At 36.8% G+C, this 21,476-nt stretch overlaps 1 protein-coding gene across 9 annotated transcripts in view; it reads left to right on the forward strand.

The window, feature by feature from the left end:
• INPP4B (inositol polyphosphate-4-phosphatase type II B) overlaps window positions 1–21,476 on the forward strand; it is a 696,813-nt gene that overhangs the window by 308,505 nt on the left and 366,832 nt on the right. For 7 of the 9 annotated variants that reach the window (XR_014812874.1, XM_003129178.7, XM_084972777.1 and 4 more), the window contains one exon: window positions 18,352–18,417. The exons of the other annotated variants lie outside the window; for them this stretch is intronic. The gene's annotated coding sequence lies outside the window, so the exon portion shown is untranslated. The remainder of the gene's footprint in view (window positions 1–18,351; window positions 18,418–21,476) is intronic. 9 annotated transcript variants of the gene reach the window in all.

Below are 21,476 nucleotides of genomic sequence, written 5' to 3' on the forward strand. Positions count from 1 at the left end.
CTCTTTTTTTCTTGATGAGCCTGGCTAGCTAAGGGGGTGTCAAGTTTGTTGATTTTTTTTTTTTTTAAAGAAACAGATTTTAGTTTCATTGATCTTTTCTATTGTTTTCTTAATTTCTATTTCATTTATTTCTGCATTTTTCTTTATGGTTTATTTCCTTCTGCTAACTTTGGGTTTTGTTTGTTCTTCTTTCTCTATTTGCTTTAGGTGTAAAGTTAGGTTGTTTATTTGACATTTTTCCTGTTTTCTGAGATAAGCTTGCATTGCTATAAACTTCTCTCTCAGAACTGCTTTTGCTGCATCCTGTAGGTTTTGTAGAAGCAACGCCGAGTAGTTATGCTGCGAGCCACATGGGAAGTCCAATCCCATAGGTTTTGGAGCATTGCATCTTCCTTGACATTTGTCTTTAAATATTTTTTTGACTTCCTCTTTCATTTTTTCAGTGATCCAATGAACATGAAACAAATGAGTGACAGAAATATGGAAAATGCTTAAAATTATAAATTGTCAGGAAGCTGCAAATTAAAGCCACAATTATCACTACCTGTGGACTGAGTATGTAATACCAGGATTATCACTCCCTGGGAACTGAATGTCTGAGACTAAGAAGACTAATGATGCCAAATTTTAGTGACGGTGTGAAGCCAATGGAATTCTCATACTGGTGGGAGAATGCAATGGTACAACCACTTTAGAAGTTTCACAATCTTAGTTGCTTAGAAAAAAAAGTTTTATTTCTTGTTTACGTACATTGCAGTGTATCCATATCTGACAGGTAGAAGTATAGTAGGATGTGATAGAGACCTAGGATCCTTCCTCCTGTGGATCTGCATTTCTTGGTGTTATCCTCATCAGCCAGTGGAGAGGGAGGGAGAGCATGGTGGAAGGCAGAGGAGGATTTTATACACTAGGAGATCTGGAATCAGTGTACAGAACATCTACCGACAAACCATCAGTCAGATCTTAGTCACATGGCCATGCCTAATTGCACAGAAGTTTTGGAAGTATAGCCTAGGTGCATGCTTAAGAGCAAAGGGAAAAAGGTGTGGTGAATGTCTAGACAGTGTCAGCCTTACTCACATCACTATTTAGTTGTGGACGGATGTAGGAGGCAATTTTGAAGAGAACACTAGTTTGGGAATTTAATTGTTAGTTCTACTAGTAAACACATGTTACCTTGGGCAAGAAATTTAAAATACAGCTGGTTAAGGGCATGGCTTTAGAATCAAGCAGATTCATTCAAATGCCAGTTCTTATCCTAGTTGAACCCCTAATTAAACCAGTTCGCACAATCGATGTTATAAAATAGGCAGCTACTGATACATTTAAGAATTCTTAAAGATGGAGACTTTACTTTTGAAAATAGAAATTATGATACCTGCTTTTATTCATTCTAGGAATGTCCCCAGGATCAAATGAGAGAGTGTCTCTGAACTAGCTGAACTATGTTATGAAAAATAAATTATTTTTCTCCTTAGCTGACAAAGGAGCCTTGATCTATACAATGTTTATATAAACTCAGATTTTGGAAAAGAGAGAATGAGTATCATTAGTTACTGTTTCCTGTGGCTCGGAAATACAGACTTTCAGTCTAAAAGTTAAATACCTAAGGTTCTTTTGTTTGTTTGGTTTTTTTTAATGAGAAAATTTCCACTCCAGTGAGATGTTCCTTAAAAAACATTTAAATGAAGATTGAGACGATGCCTGGTTTCTGATTGCTTTGTTCTTGTCCCTCAGCTTTCTGGCATAAGATCAGATTCTCCTAAATCAAAGTAACTTTATATCTCCCTTAGTGTCAGCTTTAAAAATAAATGTATCTGTGCATGCCTTCTCTGAAAACTATTTACATTCCCTATCCCTAGAAAAGAGCAGACTAATCTCCTTGAGTCTTACACAGAACCAGGATTCTCTGATGAGTAGTCAGGTATCTCTGCTCCAGTCCCCAGATGACAAGTTAAAATTCTGGTAACGTTACTTCCTCCTTAATTGCATAGATATTTTAATCATAGACATCGTTATTAATAAAAAACTAAATACAAGATCCTTAAATGTAATTTTTTAAAAATAGCTAGACAGAGACCTTATTTTCTGAGGCATTCCTTTCTGTCCAGATGTCTTCTTCCAGAAAGTTAGATATTTATTATTTAATTTGCTTCTTTCAAAATATTTTGGACTTTAATGGGTTATATACTTAGGCTCTTCTTTTTTTAAAATTTATTTTTGTTTTTTTCCACTGTACAGCATGGGGACCAAGTTACCCATACATGTATACATAAGTTTTCCTCCCATTGTTGTGTTGCAATATAAGTATCTAGACATAGTTCTCAATGCTACACAGCAGGATCTCATTGTAAATCCATTCCAAGAGCAGTAGTTTGCATTTGTTAACCCCAAGCTCCAGATCCCTCCCACTCCCTCCCTCTCCCCCCAGGCAGCAACAATTCTATTCTCCAAGTCTATGATTTTCTTCTCTGTGGAAACGTTCATTTGTGCTGTATATTAGATTCCAGTTATAAGTGATATCATAATTTATCTTTCTCTTTCTGACTTCACTCAGTGTGCGAGTCTCTAGTTCCATCCATGTTACTGCAAATGGCATTATGTTGTTTTTTTCTTTATGGCTGAGCAGTATTCCATTGTGTATATATTCCATATCTTCCTAATCCAATCATCTGTCTATGGACATTTGGGTTGTTTCTATGTCTTGGCTATTGTGAATAGAGCTGCAATGAACATGCGGGTACATGTGTCTTTTTTAAGGAAAGTTTTGTCTGGATATATGCCCAAGAGTGGCATTGCTGTGTCATATGGTAGTTCTATGTATAGCTTTCTAAGGTACCTCCATACTGTTCTCCATAGTGGCTGTACCAGCTTACATTCCCACCAACAGTGCAGGAGGGTTCCCTTTTCTCCACACTCCCTTCAGCATTTGTTATTTGTGGACTTATTAATGATGGCCATTCTGACTGGTGTGAGGTGGTATGTCATGGTAGTTTTGATTTGCATTTCTCTAAGAATCAGGGATGTTGAACATTTTTTCATGTGCTTGTTGGCCATCTGTATATCTTCCTTGGAAAAATGTCTGCTCAGGTTTTTTGCCCATTTTTCCATTGGGTGGTTGCTGTTGAGTTGTGTAAGTTGCTTGTATATTCTAGAGATTAAGCCCTTGTTGGTTGCATAGTTTGAAACTGTTTTCTCCCATTCTGCAAGTTGTCTGTTTTCTTTTTGGTTTCCTTTGCTGTGCAAAAGCTTATCAGTTTGATTAGGTCCCATTGGTTTATTTTTGCTCTTATTTCTGTTGCCTTGGGAGGCTGAGCTGAGAAAATATTCATGAGGTTGATGTCAGAGAATGTTTTGCCTATGTTCTCTTCTAGGAGTTTGATGGTGTCTTGTCTTATATTTAAGTCTTTAAGCCATTTAGAGTTTATTTCTGTGCATGGTGTGAGGGTATGTTCTAGTTTCATTGATTTGCATGCAGCTGTCCAGGTTTCCCAACAATTCTTGCTGAATAGACTGTTTTTTTCCCATTTTATGTTCTTGCCTCCTTTGTCAAAGATTAATTGACCATAGGTAAAAAAAAAAAAAAAAAAGTTTTTGAGCATCTGTAGTGAGTGTTCTTGAATTCCACAAATCTGTTCTAGCTGCTGTTCATCATTTTAGACCATCCTACTGCCTTTAATCATATAGTTGCATTAATCCTGTCTTAGCTCCTTGCTTTTCAGTTTGATCAAAATGTACACATATGTTCTACATTAGTTCATAATGGAAAACATTTCAAGTTTAAAAATTTGACTAAGACCTAGAGAAACTGTGATGCAAAAATGGAAACTTAAACCTGAATATCAAGTATCATCGCTTTTTAAGTTCATTATTAATGTCTACTCAGAGTTCTCTTTCACCTCTGCTCAATGAACCAAAAGAATGCCACAAAGGGGAGATATTTGGGGAAAGTGTTTTGAAAAATACTGGCTCAAAAAAACTGTTCCAGCATTCCCATCATGGCTCAGTGGAAACTAATCTGACTGGGATCTGGGGAGGACTCAGGTTTGATCCCTCACCTTGCTCAGTGGGTTAAGAATATGGCATTGCCCTGAGCTGTGGTGTATGTCGCAGATGTCGTTCAGATCTGGCATTGCTGTGGCTGTGGTGTAGGCTGGTGGCTACAGCTTTGATTCTACTCCTAGCTTGGGAACTTCCATATGCTGCAGTAGTGCCCCTAAAAATAGAAAACAATCAAACAAACAAACAAAAAGACAAAAAACTGTTCCTATCCTGACTCCATTATGTTTTCTAGAGTGCTCTAAACATAATGACACTCAGCAAGTGGAGGCTGGTTTTGCTACCCGAGCACCATGATTATGTACTTTGAATTATTTAGCTAATTCTATTGTCAGGCCTTTGGCATTGACCTCTGGCATTGACCTGTGAAATGGAAACAAAAATGTAGCGTGAGTCCAGTCATTATTACTGGTTTCTATCATAGGACCATTATGAGTTTTGTGTTCCTGGAGGTTATTACACTCCTCCAAACAAGAGTTCTCCTTTTGCAGGACCCTTATTTCTTGAGACTATCCATGAAAGAGGCTGGAAATTAAATTTGCATCATAATCTATGCTCATATTGAAGATAATCTTATATGTCATTAAATAAAATATTGCCTTATTTATTTATGGAGCATGCCGTCTATGTGCTGGTCTTTATTCCAAGTCCTGGAAATAAAACGATGATTAAAAGATGCACCTAGGCTTTTTTTTAATGAACCTCATGGAGTTTACAATCTAGTGGGAATTGTAAGCTCTTCACTGATGAATTGCGCAAATTAAGATATGATGTGTCACAACGGAGAAGTACTAGATGCTATGAAAGCAAATAATGTATGATTGAACCAACTCAGGAAGGTCAGGAAAGGCTTTTATTTCACTACAAAGCACTTTCATATGATTTACTTCTCTGACTCATGGCTGCCTTAGTACAAATTGATGCATACATAGCTTGCATGTATGTCTAACGGTATCATTCAAGTAGTTTCAGAACAAAGTCCACCCCAAAGACACATTCTACACTTTACTTTTGAAGCCATTAAATGTCAGAAATATTGAGTGTTCAGGTTCACTGAACCTGAGGGGTGGGGGGGGAGTGGTCAATAAATTATTTTTATTTTCCCTTCATATTTTGGAAGGAACTTATTAATAGGCACAGAAGTCAGACAAATAGAGCTTTAAATAACAGCTTTATTACTAATAAAAGCTTGACTGGATGATGGGAAATACTTGCTGCCAGATTGAGCTTCTCATATTCCATTCTGAAATTAAACTCAGCCACCCAGTCAGATAGAGCTGGACCAATGCAGATAGGGCATGTCCCACGTGGAGCAGAGCCCATTATTATAGGCTTCAACAAGGTAGGAAGCAGAAAGACTATGCAGTTTCCTCTCATTTGAAATAGAGTGAGAAGCCCAGGAGGGTAGAGAAGGGCAGGATTGTCACCCTAGTTCAGTTCTATCCCAAATAGAGTCCCGAGAAATGGAAGCCATACCACACAACAATCAGGTTCTTTTTGTTTCCTTAATGCATGTGGTTTAACAATCAACCCTATGGCTCACTAGAATTAGGTCTGGCCCTGGTGGAGAAGGATGTTGTCGGTTCCAGGAAGTCCTACTCTTTACTCACAAGGTTAAGGATACCACTCCTTTGCATATCTGGTGGGAAGTTTAGTTTTTACTTCTAAAAGCTGCATGGCCCAATATAGTCACGTTAAATAAACTAAAATCAAATTAAGTAAAAATTCAGTTTCTCAGTAACATTCGCATGCTTTAAGTGCTCAATAGCCAGACGTAGCTTGTGGATACACTGTAGGGCAGATTAACTTAGAACGTATTGGCATCATCAAATATGCAGCATCCTCTAGAATGCACTGAAGTAGGGTAGAGTAGTGCATCAGTGAACTCCAGGACTTCCCTGTACACTAAGACATTCACTTTGTTTTGACTATTTTGTTTATTTTTTTTTGAAGTATAGTTGCTGTACAGTATTATGTAATTTACAGGCATACAATATAGTGAGTCACAATTTTTAAAGATTATACACCATTTATAGTTATTATAAAATATTGGCTATTTTCCCCGTGTTGTACAACACTTCCTTGTCATTTACCCTATACCCAATAGGTTTGTACCACCTACTGGCCCACCTCATAAGGCCCCTCGCTCCTTCTCTTTCCCCACTAGTACCCACTAGTTTGTTCTCTGTATCTGTGAGTTTGCTTCTTTTTATTACATTAACTGGTTTATTTTTTAGATTCCACATATAAGAGATATACAACATTTGTCTTTGTCTGACTTATTTCACTAAGCCTAATCCCACTAGATCCATCCATGTTGTTGCAAGTTGTGAGATTTCATTCTTTTTTATGGTTGAGTAATATTCTATTGTATAGATATACACATCTTTTTTATCCATTCATCTATCAATGGACACTTAAGTTACTTCCATTTCTTGGATACTGGAAATAATACTGTAATGAACTTTTATATGTGCATATATTGTTCAATTAGAGTTTTAGGTTTTTTTTTCCCCTGTAGAAAATACCTAGAAGTAGAATTGCTGGATCATATGATAGTTTTTAATTATTTATTTATTTATTTTTATTTATTTTCAGGAATCTCTCAACTCCTTTCTGTAGTGGCTGTACCAATTTACATTCCCATCAACAGTGCACTCTAGTTACTTTTTCTCCACATGCTTGCCAACACTGGTTGGCAAAATTTACATACAACACATGTTTTCTTTTGGATGATAGCCATTCTGAGAGGTATGAGGTGATATCTCATTGTGCTTTAGATTTGCATTTCCCTCAAGATTAATGATGTTGAGCATCTTTTCATGTGCCTGTTGGCTATCTGTGTGTCTTCACTGGAAAAATTCAGGTTATCTGACCATTTTCAAATCTGATTATTCATTTTTTTGGTGTTGAGTTATATGAGTTATACATTTTATATATTAACCTCTTTCCAGAAATAATCATTTGCAAAGATCTTCTCCCACACAGTATGTTGCCTTTTTATTTTGTTGAAAGTTTCCTTCACTGTGTGAAAGATTTTTAGTTTGGTGTAGTCCCATTTGTTTATTTCTGTTTTTGTTTCCCTTGCTTGAGGAGACAGATACAAAAAATATTGCTAAAACCAATGTCAAAGAGCTTACGTCCTATGTTTTCTTTGAGGTGTTTGGGCTTCAAGTCTTACATTTCAGTCCTTAATTCATTTTGAGTTTATTTTTGTATATGGTGTAAGGAAATGGCCTAGTTTTAGTCTTTTATATGCAACTCTACAGCTTTCCCAAAACCATTTATTGAAGAGAATATCTTTTTCCCATTGTATATTTTTGCTCATAGCATAGATTAATTGACCATATAGCTGTGGGTTTATTTCTGGGCTATTCTGTTCCATTGATCTATGTGTTTGTTTTTCTTCCAAAACCACCATACCTTTTTTACTACTATATCTTTGTTGTGTAGTTTGAAATCAAGGAATGTGATATTGCCAGATTTGTTCTTATTTCTGAAGATGGCTTTGACTATTTAGGGTCTTTTTTGAACTATTCAATTTTGGGGATTATTTATTCTGGTTCTGTGAAAAATCCCAATAGGTATTTTCATAGGAATTGCATTGATGTGTACATTGCTTTGGGTAGAACAGACATTTTAACAATATTAATTCTTCCAATTCAGGAGCATTGTGTATCTTTCCATTTATTTGTGTTGTGTTCAATTTATTTTTTCAATAGCTTATAGTTTTCATATCTGCTTCTTACATTAGCCCCTTTTGTCCTCTACTTCATGTAGCACAGGTAGAGTTTATTGCATCTGAGTATCTTTTTTCTTTTTAATTTTGGTCTATACATTTGTTTTCCTATCATACTTCTTCTGAATTTTTTAATAGAAGTTCTCCTGTAGTGAGAGATATAGAGCCATCCATTTCTAGATTTCCAACATCATCTAGTTTTAATATCAAATTTATTTCACTTCACCTCCCTGAATGGCATAATATCATTTCAGAATTATTTAACCATCTAATTAGGCAACATCTAATATTGACCCAGATGGGCTCTAGCAGCCCTCTCCTTGTACTTTCTTTAGTGTGTCTCCTCTAAATTCTTTCTTCTTTTGGAGTCAAAATTCCTAAGGGTCTTGGACTTGTCCCTTTAGGTAGTGATGTACTGGTAAACTGGCTCTCTAAAAACACAAAACTAAATGAAAAGTTCTGGCTTTTAGTATTTGCCTATTTTCTAGTATAAATTCTCCTACCATGACTGATTTCAGTCTACTAATATGATATTACTAAATGTAGCTTTGTGGGAGCTCACATGGGCTGGAGCAAAAACCAACCGAGTTTGAGTTTGACACTGATCTTTGTGCCTTTGATGCTCAAACATAACCCTGGTTTCTGAAATCTCTTCTTAGACCCATTGGGATTTTTAGGGTGTGATTTGCCTATTGCTCATGTCATGAATTCTGCAAGAGCATGCATCTCAATAGTTTTCTAGATCCTGTCTCCCTTAGGAGAAGTCATGCTGTTCTATTCTTATTTCTTGACCCTCTTCTTTTGCCCTCAATGTTTTGGGTCTCAATCAGTCTTTCTAACATTGAAACAACTAAAGCAAGGGTGATAATGAGATGATGTTTTTAAGCACCAACCTTGAATATAATAAATCCTCAAAAATGCTAACTGGCATGGTTAGATGTTTATAAAAATATTTTATTCTGTACTTCTATCATTTTAGGGGCCCATATGTGTTATCTCCTAACATGCTTCCTTTCAAAGAAAGCAGCCTGTCATATTTAGTCTGTATTTTAAAAGGCCCTAAATCCTAAGTGTTATCTTTAACAGACTGTAATCATGGGTTCACTGGGTCTGAAGCTGGATCCTCTCCTTTGATATACTGAAAAGGGTGTTTTTATTTGCTTTGACATTTTTTTGAAAAGTAATCTTGAAAGTTGTTCTTTGGCAAAACATTTTATTCCTAGATAATATTCCATCTGTAGGCTATTTTGAGGGCTTCACTGTCATTCTCACTCTGCCTGTCTGTCCATATTTTGAAAGAAGATCTTTAACAGGGACAGTTTATGACATTTGACTAGTAGTATTTGCAGCTTGTGCTATGAAGCTACTTGAAAGAGCAAAAATTCAAAGCTATATCATCTCAAAATTGATAGACCTGGTTGAACTTTAAACAAATAAAAATGTGTACCTTTTCCCTTACAGTAGTGTCACTGTTTTCCTTTATTAGCCATGCCTATAGTTTTGAACCACAACATGCATTTTTCCTGGGCTTATAGTAAGGGCTTTGGTACACAGTCACTAGGATTCTTGTAGGCTATTGACTTTCTCTAGTTTAATTTAAAATGATTTCTAAACTAATACCCACATATTGCCACCATATGTCTTTTTCTCTAATATTTAACTATTTCTTTTATTTTCTCACTCTCATGAGGGTACTAAAGGTAATGTTATTGTGATTATTATTACTTTGGAGCTCACTCACAGGCATCTTTTTTTTTTCTACTACTTCCTATATGCTACATCACACAAAATAGAATAAATGCTCCTTTATTGAAAATTTTAACTACTTATTCCAAGAAATGGATCCCAATCCTCTCTAAACTTACTAGTGCTAAATCATATACCTATAAGTTTATATGTTTGGGTAATTAAAACCAATGGACCTCCTTATGTTTTTGTCTGAAATGTGATTGAACAGTTTTACCTTAGATTCAACAGAATCAGTCATCTATTTTTCCCAAAGCTAATGAAATGAGGTCACCTGGGAGTTTTTTTGACGTGCAAAATTCTATGACTGAGACTCTTGAATCCCCAAGTAGTACTGGTATGCAATATGTTTAAAAATCACTTGTTTAGGAGTTCTCTGTGGTTCAGTAGGTTAAGGATATGGCATTGTCACTTCAGTGGCTCAGGCTGCTGCTGTGGTGTGGGTTCGGGAACTTCCACATGCCATGAGTACAGCAAAACAACACAAAACAAAAACGAAAAAACAAAACCCATAAAACCACTTGTTTAATGTATAAATCTGTTGACTTTTTCAGTCATTCATTCAGTAACAGTTTAATCCCTTACCACCTATGAGGAGATATGATAGTATAGAATCAAAAAATGATTCGTTTAACAACATACAATTAAATAACCACATGGCAAGCCACCATAATGTAAATAATATGAGAATTCCAAGGGGGAAAACATTTTCCTAGCATATATATGAAGAGGCTTTGTTGGACTGATGAAGTTCCAGTGGGTAGCAGCCTGATGAAAGCTGCCGCCAGACAGGAAATTTACAGAGACCACAGAACAAAAGCCATTGTAGAAATGGTTGAGAGAAGATCCATATGGAGAACTAGGAAAACAGAACACTGGAAAAAGACAGGTCAAAAAATATTCTATCAGTCTAAAGAGTATTTTTATCTTATTATATCACATAATATGCCTATTATATGACTATGAAAATAGCAGTCCTAAAAATTCCCTTTTTTAATATGACTTTTGCCCTGAAGACATTTCTGACACTTCTCATCCAGAACTACATTTCTCTTGAAATCCTCTTATCTATCCACTCTGAAGTGCTTGCAGCTTACAATAACCTCATTCTTTAGATTATTCTCATCTTCAATAAATTCTGATGCCAATTTTATCAAAGCCTTGAATACCAAATCATTCATTTTACCTACTGCATTATTTAGGCCTTGGCATTGATAGAGACAAATGTATGCAAACTGCCTTGGACTAATTGAGACTCACAAAATCTTTAACTATGCTGGACTGAGATGGAGATGGCCAGCTGGCCATGAGAGATTCTGGTTCCCCTCTAAGGTGTAGAGTTATGGCTGCTCAGGTCCTCTTACCCCAGGCACATCATGTCCTGTCCAGACCTGGCTTGTAAGAGCTCCCATGTGACCCCATCCCCTCTCTTCCCTAGTCTCCCTGCTAGAATTCCATGTTCAGAGTGACTAAGCCACTTGTTGGAAAGATGGTGAGGCCTCTCTTCGCCTGGGTTCCTGAAGGACTTTGTAACACGGAACTCCTTCCCAGCTCTTCTCAGCAAAATTTGGATTGATGACTTTGTAACTTTTCAAAGTTGAAGTCCAGTTGATTAACAAGACTGTGTTAGTTTCAGATGTATAGCATAGTGATTCAGAATTTTTGTGGATTACATTCCTCCATAGGTTATTACAAGATAATAGGTCTGATTCTCTGTGCTGTTCACTATTTGTTGCTTATTTATTTTAAATATAGTAGTTTGTATCTGCTAATCCCCTACCTCCAATTTACCCCTCCCCCTTCCCTCTCTCCTTTGGTAAACAGGTTGGTTTTCTATATCTCTTGAGTCTGTTTCTGTTTTGTATGTACATTCACTTGTGTTATTTTTTTAGATTCCATATATAAGTGATATAATATTTGTCTTTTTCTGTCTGACTTATTTCACTAAACATGATATTCTCTAGGTCCAGCTACGTTGCTGAAAACTGTTTCTTTTTTTATGACAGTAGTATTCCATTAGTTATGGCTGAGTAATGTGTTAATATATATTCTTCTTAATCTAATCATTTGTTGACAGCATCGGTTTCTAAGAACACAAAAATGCATACTGATGGTGATCAGATGGGTAAAGAATGGTGGTGTACTTTGGATTTCAATCCCATTTAATACTCTGTTCATTGGTTAAAAGGGAATCGTGAATGTAAATTGCTCAACAGTTTTATACTAAGTTACTTCATGAGGTAAATGCCTTAGGTATATAATCCTTTATTAGACATCCTCATTAAATATTAATGGGATCTGGATTTTGTAGATTACATGGGGTGTATTAGCAGAATCAGGAATTAGGGTCTATATCACCAGATTCCTAGTTTTGTGCAGTTTTTATGATTTCAGTCTGGCTAGCTGCTTCAAGAAAAACACAAAGTAGAAAGGTTTTCCTTTCTAAAGTACTAACATCTGAATTTTGTTATTTTGGATCCTGTTTTATTGTAAAACTCAAATTTATTTTAAAATATGGCCCAGTACAACTTGTTTTCCTCTGATGAGAGTCAAAAAAAAAAAAAAATGATGTTTCTGATCTGAAGAGAAAGAATAAGAAACAGTGCTTCTGATCTAGCAATTCACATCTCTGCTTTGGAGGAACGGGTTACCAAGAAAATGATAGACTAATACGGAATCAAAGTATCAAGTGTGGGCAATAGTTATAAATAGTTACAAAATCATTATAAAATTTTTTTGAGTTGGGTTTCTATGCAATGAAGGCATCAATTCCAAGGCATTGATATTGGGTATCTAAAATGAGAGTGCAAGGAATTTTTACATGTTGGAGACACATTCACGGGAAAAAAAAGTTTCAAGAATAAACATATTTTGACTCAAAATTAAAGAAGAGCTTTCTCATAGTCAGAGATATCAAGAGATAGGATGTTTGATTTTATTTCTGAGATCATGAACTACTAAGCCGAGTTATCACTGATTTTGACACCTTGGCTGGGAGATGGGGTAGAACTGATTTAAATGACGGAGAGATGGTAGGACTATACCATCTTTTTTTCCCACAGTGATCTTTGCAATACCTTTCTAGTTTGAGATTCTGAGATACACATGTAAAATTTGTTATTTAAGGCTGTTAACTATTGATGATACATTAATTGGTCAGCTTTTCTTTTTCCGAATATATCATCTTCCCTTTAATAAGTAATGCATGCTGTGTCAAAAAATTTGAGGATTCTTAAAAAGTCGAAAAAAAAAAGTAAAAACTTCACTGTAGTTTTGTCATCTGTATCATCAGGTTTCACAGTCCAAATGTAGAAGAGACTCTAGCTAGTTTAAGAGAGAAGGAGTTAATCTGAAAGTATCAAGTAGGGCTGACTTTTCTATCAGGGACATAGGCACAGTGCCAATGAATTGCAGTGTTTTATGGGCCATGAAAATGTCTTAATTTCTTTTAAAATCCAAAGGAAAAAATTGTTTAGTTTGGAAGAATTTTATTATATGTTATTATACCTATCTTTATACCAACACATTTATAAACTATGATTATATGTATATATACATATATTATGTATATCTATGTAATATATGTGCATATATATCCACATGAGCACCTCTCTAGGACAAACTCTGGTTACTTCCCTGGCACAGGCTCCACTGCCCTCACATGAGCTGGATGGTAGATCCTCTGACCCCCACTGATTCTGAATGCTGGCAGAGAAGTCAGCTCTCAGAATGGATCGCCAAATGGATTCAGTGAGGCATGTGCTTCTAAACTGAAGAATTTTCATGTGCCAAAAGTATAGTTTATAGTTCTAATTCAAAAAGATTCATTTACTCCAGTGTTCATAACAACACTATTCACAATAGCCAAGATATGGAAGCAACCTTTATGTCCATCAGCAGAGGAATGGGTAAAGAAGATGTGGTCCATATATACAATGGAATATTACTCAGCCATTAAAAGAATGAAATGATGCTGTTTGCAGCAACATGGATGGACCTTGTGATTATCATATTAAGTGAATCAGAGAAAGGCAAATACCATATGATTATCACTCACATGTGGAATATAAAATATGATATAAATGAACTTATTTACAAAACAGAAACAGACTCACAGACATAGAAAACTACCTTATGCAAACCCGATAGTATCCATGAGGATGGGGGTTCAGGGTTCAATCTGCCTCACTCAGTGAGTTAAAGATCTGCTGTTGCCGTGAGCTGCAGTGTAGGTCACGGATATGGCTAGAACTGGCATTGCTGTGACCGTGGCATAGGCCTGGAGTTGCACCTCAGATTTGACCCCTAGCCTGGGAACTTCCATATGCCACAGGTATGGCCCTGGAAAGACCAAAAAAAAAAAAAGAAGAAGAAGAAAAAAGAAAACAAACTTATGTTTACCAAAGATGAAAAGGTGGGGAGGGATAAGTTAGGAGTTTGGTATTATCAGATACACGCTACTGTATATAAAATAGATCAACAAGGTCCTGCTGTGTAGTACAGGGAACTACATGCAATATTTTGTAATAAACTATAGTGGAAAAGAATATGAAAAAGAAAAATATGTATGTATATTTCTGAATCATCTTGCTGCACACCAGAAATTAACATAACATTATAAATTAACCATACTTCAGTAATGAATAAATAAATAAATTGAAGCCTTGTACAAGGATATCTTATCAGAAAAGCCTTGGTCACAGGCTTCTACCTTAGCATTCTCACCATGTATCCACCCCTTCAAGGATAATTTAGACTTTCAGCCTATAAGGAGGAATGAATGAGAAGTGGATTTTGGGCATCCATCCTGGTGATGTATAAACATATAAAGTGGGAAATTTCCCAAACATAGAAGAGATATGCTAAAGGTTTTCAATAGCCAAATCCATCACACATACACAAAATTTGCTGTCAATGCATTGACATATTAGCGTCTGGACTTATTTATTTATTTATTTTGCTCTTTAGGGCAGCACCCATGGAATTATGAAAGTTCCCAGGCTAGGGGTTGAATCAGAGCTGTAGCCACTGGCCTACACAACAGCCACAGCAACATGGGATCTGAGCCACATCTGCAGCCTACACCAAGGGTCATGGCCATGCCAGATCCTTAACCCACTGATTGATGCCAGGGTTTGAACCTGAATCCTCATGGATACTAGTCGGATTCATTTCCACTGCGCCACAACGCTAACTCCCTGGACTTTCTTTTTTTTTTAAATTTTTTCTTTGGGTTGAGCCTGAGGCATGCGGAAATTCCTGAGTCAGAGATTGAAACCATGCCACAGCAGTGGTGATGCCCGATCCTTAACCTGTTGAGCCTTCAGGGAACCTTAGCATCTAGATTTTCTGGCATGCATATGTTTCGTTTTTGTTTAATAGTTTAAATAAAAGCTCTATATCTAATTATTGAACGTGTATTACATGATAGGTACAACTAATATTATTGGAATGATTTAATTTGATCTTAATAAAGAGCCTTTTAAATAAACAATATTGTTACTACTCTGCCATTCTATAAATGAGGAAATTAAGGCTTGAAGAGAGAGTGTGAATCAGGTTTTAACTACTGAATTCACAGACTATATATATGGCCTAAGAATCTACATATATAGATTTAAACTCCTGGATCTTTTAGGGGACAAATATATGAGGGCCTCCATACTATACAATTTCCTGACATCCATGCCATGATCTCTCCCTGGTTTTTTCTAAACTCTACCCTACTCAGTTCCTGACTTTGGCATAATATTGTAAAACCTCCCACTGATGGGGGCTCTTGACCTAGAATCACCAGGCTTTCTGGGATGAACAACAAGGCATCTCAAGCCCAGCTTTCTTTCATGGGGCACATGGAAAAAGCAAAGAGCCAGCTCTGACCTTAGCTATATTCCCACCACACCAGGACTCCAGGGAAGTAGAGACAGAATGTGGGTCATAAGAGCCCCATTTAGGGCCATGAGGGAATGGAAATAGAACCCAAAGAAGCATAAGGTGGAGCCCAATAGAGACTATTCCATTTCTTTAATATGCCGTATTTTATTCCTAATCAATGATGTTTAGTTTAGTTTAGCGTTCAAGAAATTAAGATAGACTTTTCTATTTTCTACTTAAAGAAAACATTTCTGTTTTAATTAAGGCATGTATTATATTTGATCATTTATTGTGAAGGTCATGATAGGTGTTAAATAGGCTTTTGATTGCATTAACTCTGTGGGATGTTTATTTAAGGTGATCAGTACTTTGACAGGTTTGGGTAAATACTGGTTCTCGCTACATGATAGAAGCTGGCAAGTAATAACAACATAATGGGGACAAAACAAGTATGAAAGATCGGGCTCATATAACACCAGAGATCCTTCTGAGTCATAAAATTTATCCTTTGAATTTGCACAGTCACCCAGTTTATATTCTATGCACCTCATCCATGCACCTCACTGTGTGAGGTGGTGCCCTTCCTCTGCATGCTTTACTTGTATTTTTTGGAAGTTATTTTAAGGGTTTGTCTGACACTCTGAGACCATGCTGGCCTCTAGACATCCACATGGCAAGGTGGACTCATTATCTTGGCAGATATAATGACACGCTAACCTATCAAGGGATGTGTAGTTTGTTTTGATGATAAGAACAAGACACAGTAATCCACCATGGGAAAGACAGATGACAATACTTAGTTTTAGGTAGATTAAAAAGAGATAAGAGAATGACAGTTTTGTTCAAGTGTTAGAACAAGGCCTCATGTATAAAGCCTACCTCAGACACCTAATGACAATGATCAATTAGACCAATGTGTTTTTTTCAGAGTCTACCTGAAAAAAAGCTTAATGTAGCAAACCCATGCTGTCTCTATGTAACTGTCATATTATTTTTACCTGTTGTGTTTAGAAATCAGTAGATGGTTTTCTTTGGTAGCTACTGAGTGACTCACTTCATGTTTCCTCCTATTATGAATCTATTTTTCACAACACTTCTCTTTAAAAGCATCTCTGGATCTGTCAGACTCAAAGAATTAGAAACTTTAAGAAAAATTGTGATAAGGTGTTTTGTTTTCCCCAAATTAAATAAGAACCTGGTATGATTTAAAGCTGACTCTCAAGTGGAATCTAAAAAATATAGCAAACTGGTAAATATAACAAAAAAAAGCAGATGGATGTAGAGACCATTTGGGAGAAGCCGGGAGGGGCAATACAGGGATAGAGGAGTCAGAGGTGCAAATTTTTAGGTATAAAATCAGATACAAGGATGTGTTGTATAACATGGAGAATATAGCCAATATTTTATTTTATATCTTATAAATGGAATATAAGCTTTAAAACTGTGAATCACCATACTGCATATCTTTAATTTATATATATATGTAACATATATGTAAAATATACAACATATATAGCACATATATATAACATATATATGATTGCACAGCAACTATATACTTCAATAGAAGAATAAAGCTGACTCTGTAGTTTTTATACTCCCATATTAAAAGTCATATAGAATGGGAAGAAATATAGCAGAATGTGAGAAAATCTTAAATCACACATGACTAGAAGAAAGTTTGTTTTGGATAAAGCACAAGAGTTAAAAAGCAACTTTAACTCAATAAACGTTGTTGCTCTCTTTTTAGCAGATAAAATGAAATCTTAGTAATTGGTAGTAAATTTATAATTTGAAAATTATCATTCCTGATAATAAGATAAGAACCAGATGGCACTTTTGGATACACTTATCAAATGACACATAATAACAAATATTTTAATAAACCACATGGCATAGTGATAAAACACCCAAACCAGGTCCTTGGGTTCCATTTTAAATACTGATGCTTAAACTAGCTGTGAGAGTCTGAGTTTCTTTTCCTTTCTTGGCCAATTCCTCGGTCTATGAAATATGGGTAATAATGGTACCTACATCAGAGGGGGTTTTGTTGTGGGTCCTCAAGTCTACCCTCAGGCTAGATGATTTGCTGGAAGGGTTCCCCAGGATTCAGAAAAATTGTTATACTCACAGTCATGGATTCTTACAGCGAAAGGATACAGATTAAAACCAGTGAAGGGAAAGGGCACATGAGGCAAAGTCCGGCTGCCAACTTCCAGGTGTCCTTTCCCAGCAGGTCCCATGGGTGTGTGCTCAATGCTCTTGGCAACAGCGTGAGGACATGTGTGAAGTGTGGTCAGCCAGGGAAGCTCAGCCAAGCTCTGGTCTCTAGAGTTAACTGGGGTCAGTCACAGAAGTCTGCAGCCCCAGATGACGGACCTCAGCTATTCAGACTTTAGCCGCCCCTTCTCCCAAGCCAAAACAGGTGTTCACCCTAAGTGTGTCTGGTCCAACTAGAGCAGCAGACACCTCAAACATACAGAAACTCTCTCATGAGTCAGAGTATTCCAAGAGCTCAAAGGTTACCTTCCAGGAGCTGGCCTAAGGCCAATTCTAAAGGTAGATCTGTCTTTGGAATGTGTAGCATTTGAGTGACTCACACCTGCTGGGCTAACCCTTGCCTGCCCAATGATTATGGGAAATACAGGAGTTGGTCCATGTACTTTGGACGAGCGCTTGGCTCAGTAAGCAAATAAATGAGTCAGCTGGAGTTCTTTCTAGCGGACCCCTGTGAGCTGAACAAAGCAGAGTCTTGTTTGGAATACAAACAAGAAATAGCTATATTCCATGGCATGTGTGATCAGGACATAAGTTCTCAAGTTTGGAAGAATGGGCATTATGAGCAAATCAAATATTTTAGCCAGGCATGTTTTAAAAAAGGAGTTCCCAGTGAAACACTAAATCTTAACATTTTGTCTTTTTGTTCTTTCCAGAGCTCTGAGGTCAGCAAAGCAGTAATCAAAGAGCAGAGCTATTTGAGGAATACAACAAGGAAGCAGGTACCGGAGTGATTCTCAGTAATTGATCAATAATATTCATTGAGATTGATGATTAATTCAAACTTATAGCCCGTTTCATTTAAAATATTTTATAGAAAGGCCAGTTTGATGTCTTAGAATGCGTGTGACTGCATATTGTAGGTGGCTGACCATATCCTAAAGAGGAAATGATTTTTAAGCATATATTAAATCAGTTTTGAAGATTTCAGCTAGGCCAGACCTAGGCAGAAATGTGAAGGAATTAACAAACTTACTAATATTACTAAGTCAATACATATCTATTAAAGGCCAGTTATATGGCGAACACTCATCTATGAGGCATTTGGTGATTTTTACAGACTTGAACAAAACAGGCAAGGTCCATTCTCACCCTCATGGTGCTCACAGTCCAGTGAACGTGACATGAAATAAATAAGCAAGTATCTATAGTGCATAAAACTATGATAAATACTATGAAGGGTAATTGCAGAGTTCTGTGGGAGATAAGGAAGGACTCTACTGTTGATAGGCCAATCAGAGGGTATTTCTTCGGAAGATGTTCAAACTAAGAGGTGAAGTGTCAGGAAAAGAGTCCCAGGAAGATGGAAGAGCATTGAATAGAGAAAATAATGAAGGGGAAAAAAAGGATCAAGTGGCTGTAGCGAAGAAGTCACAGAGGTGGAGAGAAGCATGAGATGAAGTGGGGTTGAAAGTGGGATGAACGTGAATATGGCAATAGGGCCTTAACGCTGTGGATGAGATGTCTTTAGCAGACCAGCTCTGCTTGACCACTTTCTGCCCTTAGCATTTCTGTGCTCTGTCATTTACCATTTGGTCTTCTCTCCTGTTCCCCTGAATATAGAAGTTCTCAAATCTACCACCCAACCCCACCCTCCTGCATCTCCTGCCAAATTACAGTGTAAAAGGCTTGGAGTTCCTGTTGTGGGGCAGTGGTTAATGAATCCTATTGAAGAACCATGAAGTGGGTTCAATCCCGGCCTTGCTCAGTGAGTTAAAGATCTGGTGTTGCCATGAGGTGTGGTGTAGGTCGCAGACATGGCTTGGATCCAGCATTGCTGTGGCTCTGGCATAGGCCAGTGGCTACAACTCTGATTCGACCCCTAGCCTGGGAACCTCCATATGCCGAAGGTGCCGTCCTAAAAAGACAAAAGACAAAAAAGTAGGGGGGGTGCTTATGACTGTGCAAAGAGGTTCTTAGTGTGTCTGAATACTGGTTCCATGAAATGTTCTGTATAGAATGGTTTGGGGTCAGAGTTACTGCTGTGGTGCAGTGGGGTTGGTGGTGTCTCTGCAGCACCAGGATGCAGGTTCAATGCCCAGCCCGGCACAGTGTATCCTTTAGGATACAGCAGTTGCTGAGCTGCTGCATAGGTTGTAACTGTGGCTTGAATCTGACCCCTGGTGCAGGAACTCCATATGCCATGGGGTGCCCTCCCCACCAAAAAAGGAAAGAAATGGTTAGGGGTTAATATATATTAACATAATATATGTTCTGAGAAGTTCTGTAGTAAATATGCATATATTTATGTATGTATATACATGTGTGTATATGTGTGTGTATACCTTTATTTAACTGGATATTTAACCAAAATGTCCAGGTTTACATTAGGAAATGTTTCAAAAGTTTCTGTCTTGGAAATATGTATTTTAAAGGGTTCCTTATATTCCTGACAGAGGCCTGCTTTTAGGTAACTTGACCTATTTTATGGCTAAGCACAGTAAATTATGTTAGCCAGTTTTCTAGAACCTAGATAACGCAAGCCAGAAAAAAAGAAATGTTTGTTTCGGTGGTTTAGCTTTTTCAGGCAGAAGATATTTCTTGACCTGAATTATATGATTAATTGCTTCAAATCCTGGTTATACTTTGCATGTGAAAATATAGTCTTAAGTACCGATAAGGAGCCCTGGAGTAAGAGTTTATCATTAATTTTCATTGTTAGTGGTATTTGTTCTCTTAAATCAAACAAAGGAAAACCACACACGCACAAAACAAAACCATACTTTCTGCATCTTAGCTGCTCTGAATCTTTTTCCTTTCCACTGAATGTGCTTATTCTCCCTGATTTGTAAAATTCTCATAATTTAAAAGTCCCTAAGTGTAGAAGATGACTGGGTAGTGCCTACTTTTGCACTTGAAGAAATGATTTGATTTAAAACATAAATATTTAGTATTTACAGAAAGAAGTTTCAAGGACTCAGTGTTGTGTTAACTTCAGGTCATCCCAGAAGAGAGGTTCTCAGGATCTGTGTTGGGAAGGACATTGACTTTTTAGAGCAATTCAGAGTCTTTCTTTTTTTAAAAAAAAAAAAAAACAAAAACCCACTTTATTATAATTGTTTTACAATGCTCTGTCAATTTCTGCTGTACTATATATCTAATCACTTGTGATGGAACATGATGGAGGATAATGTGAGAAAAAGAATGTATATATACATACATACATGTGTATATATTTATGTATAACTGGGGCACTTTGCTGTGTAATTCAGTCCTTCAAATTAATTAACTATTATGGAAAGTAAGGAAAAAACTCATGAAAAATTCCCTAGGATTGCATAACTTAGAAACATCCTCAGAAAGCCTTGTTTCAGCCCCAGAAAGACAAGAGACAGCTGTCCCCTAGTTACTCCTCTTGCCATTTGCTTTCTACTAGAGATGTGTCTCAAATTTGGAATCTAATTAGAAATCTTAATTGAAACTGGCTTAAAAGGAAAAGAAAGTAAAATGATCAACATGAAAACACAAAAGTAGGGCAGAAAGTGGAAATGGTAATATAGCCAGATTGAATAATCACCTGTCTTAAAATGAGTTGGTGCCTGGGGAACATGTTATCTGGCACAGAATTGAACATTATTGTTTCCTCTTTCAGGAGGAATTTTCTCAACCAAATGACAAGTCTTTTAATTTCTATAAATTGTAATTTTCAGGGATGATATTTTGCTCACTGTAAAACCAATAGTTTTAAAGCTTTGAAGCTGGAGTTAAATCCCAGCTCCCTAACTCTTTCCCTCTCTGACCCTGGATAAACTTTTGAACAGGCTCCATCTCAGGTGGCTTG

Source organism: Sus scrofa, chromosome 8 (assembly GCF_054392235.1).
Source record: "Sus scrofa isolate SSC_HxYL_T2T_F1_AM1 chromosome 8, Sscrofa_HxYL_maternal_Yorkshire_Landrace_v2.0, whole genome shotgun sequence".
Taxonomy (NCBI): domain Eukaryota; kingdom Metazoa; phylum Chordata; class Mammalia; order Artiodactyla; family Suidae; genus Sus; species Sus scrofa.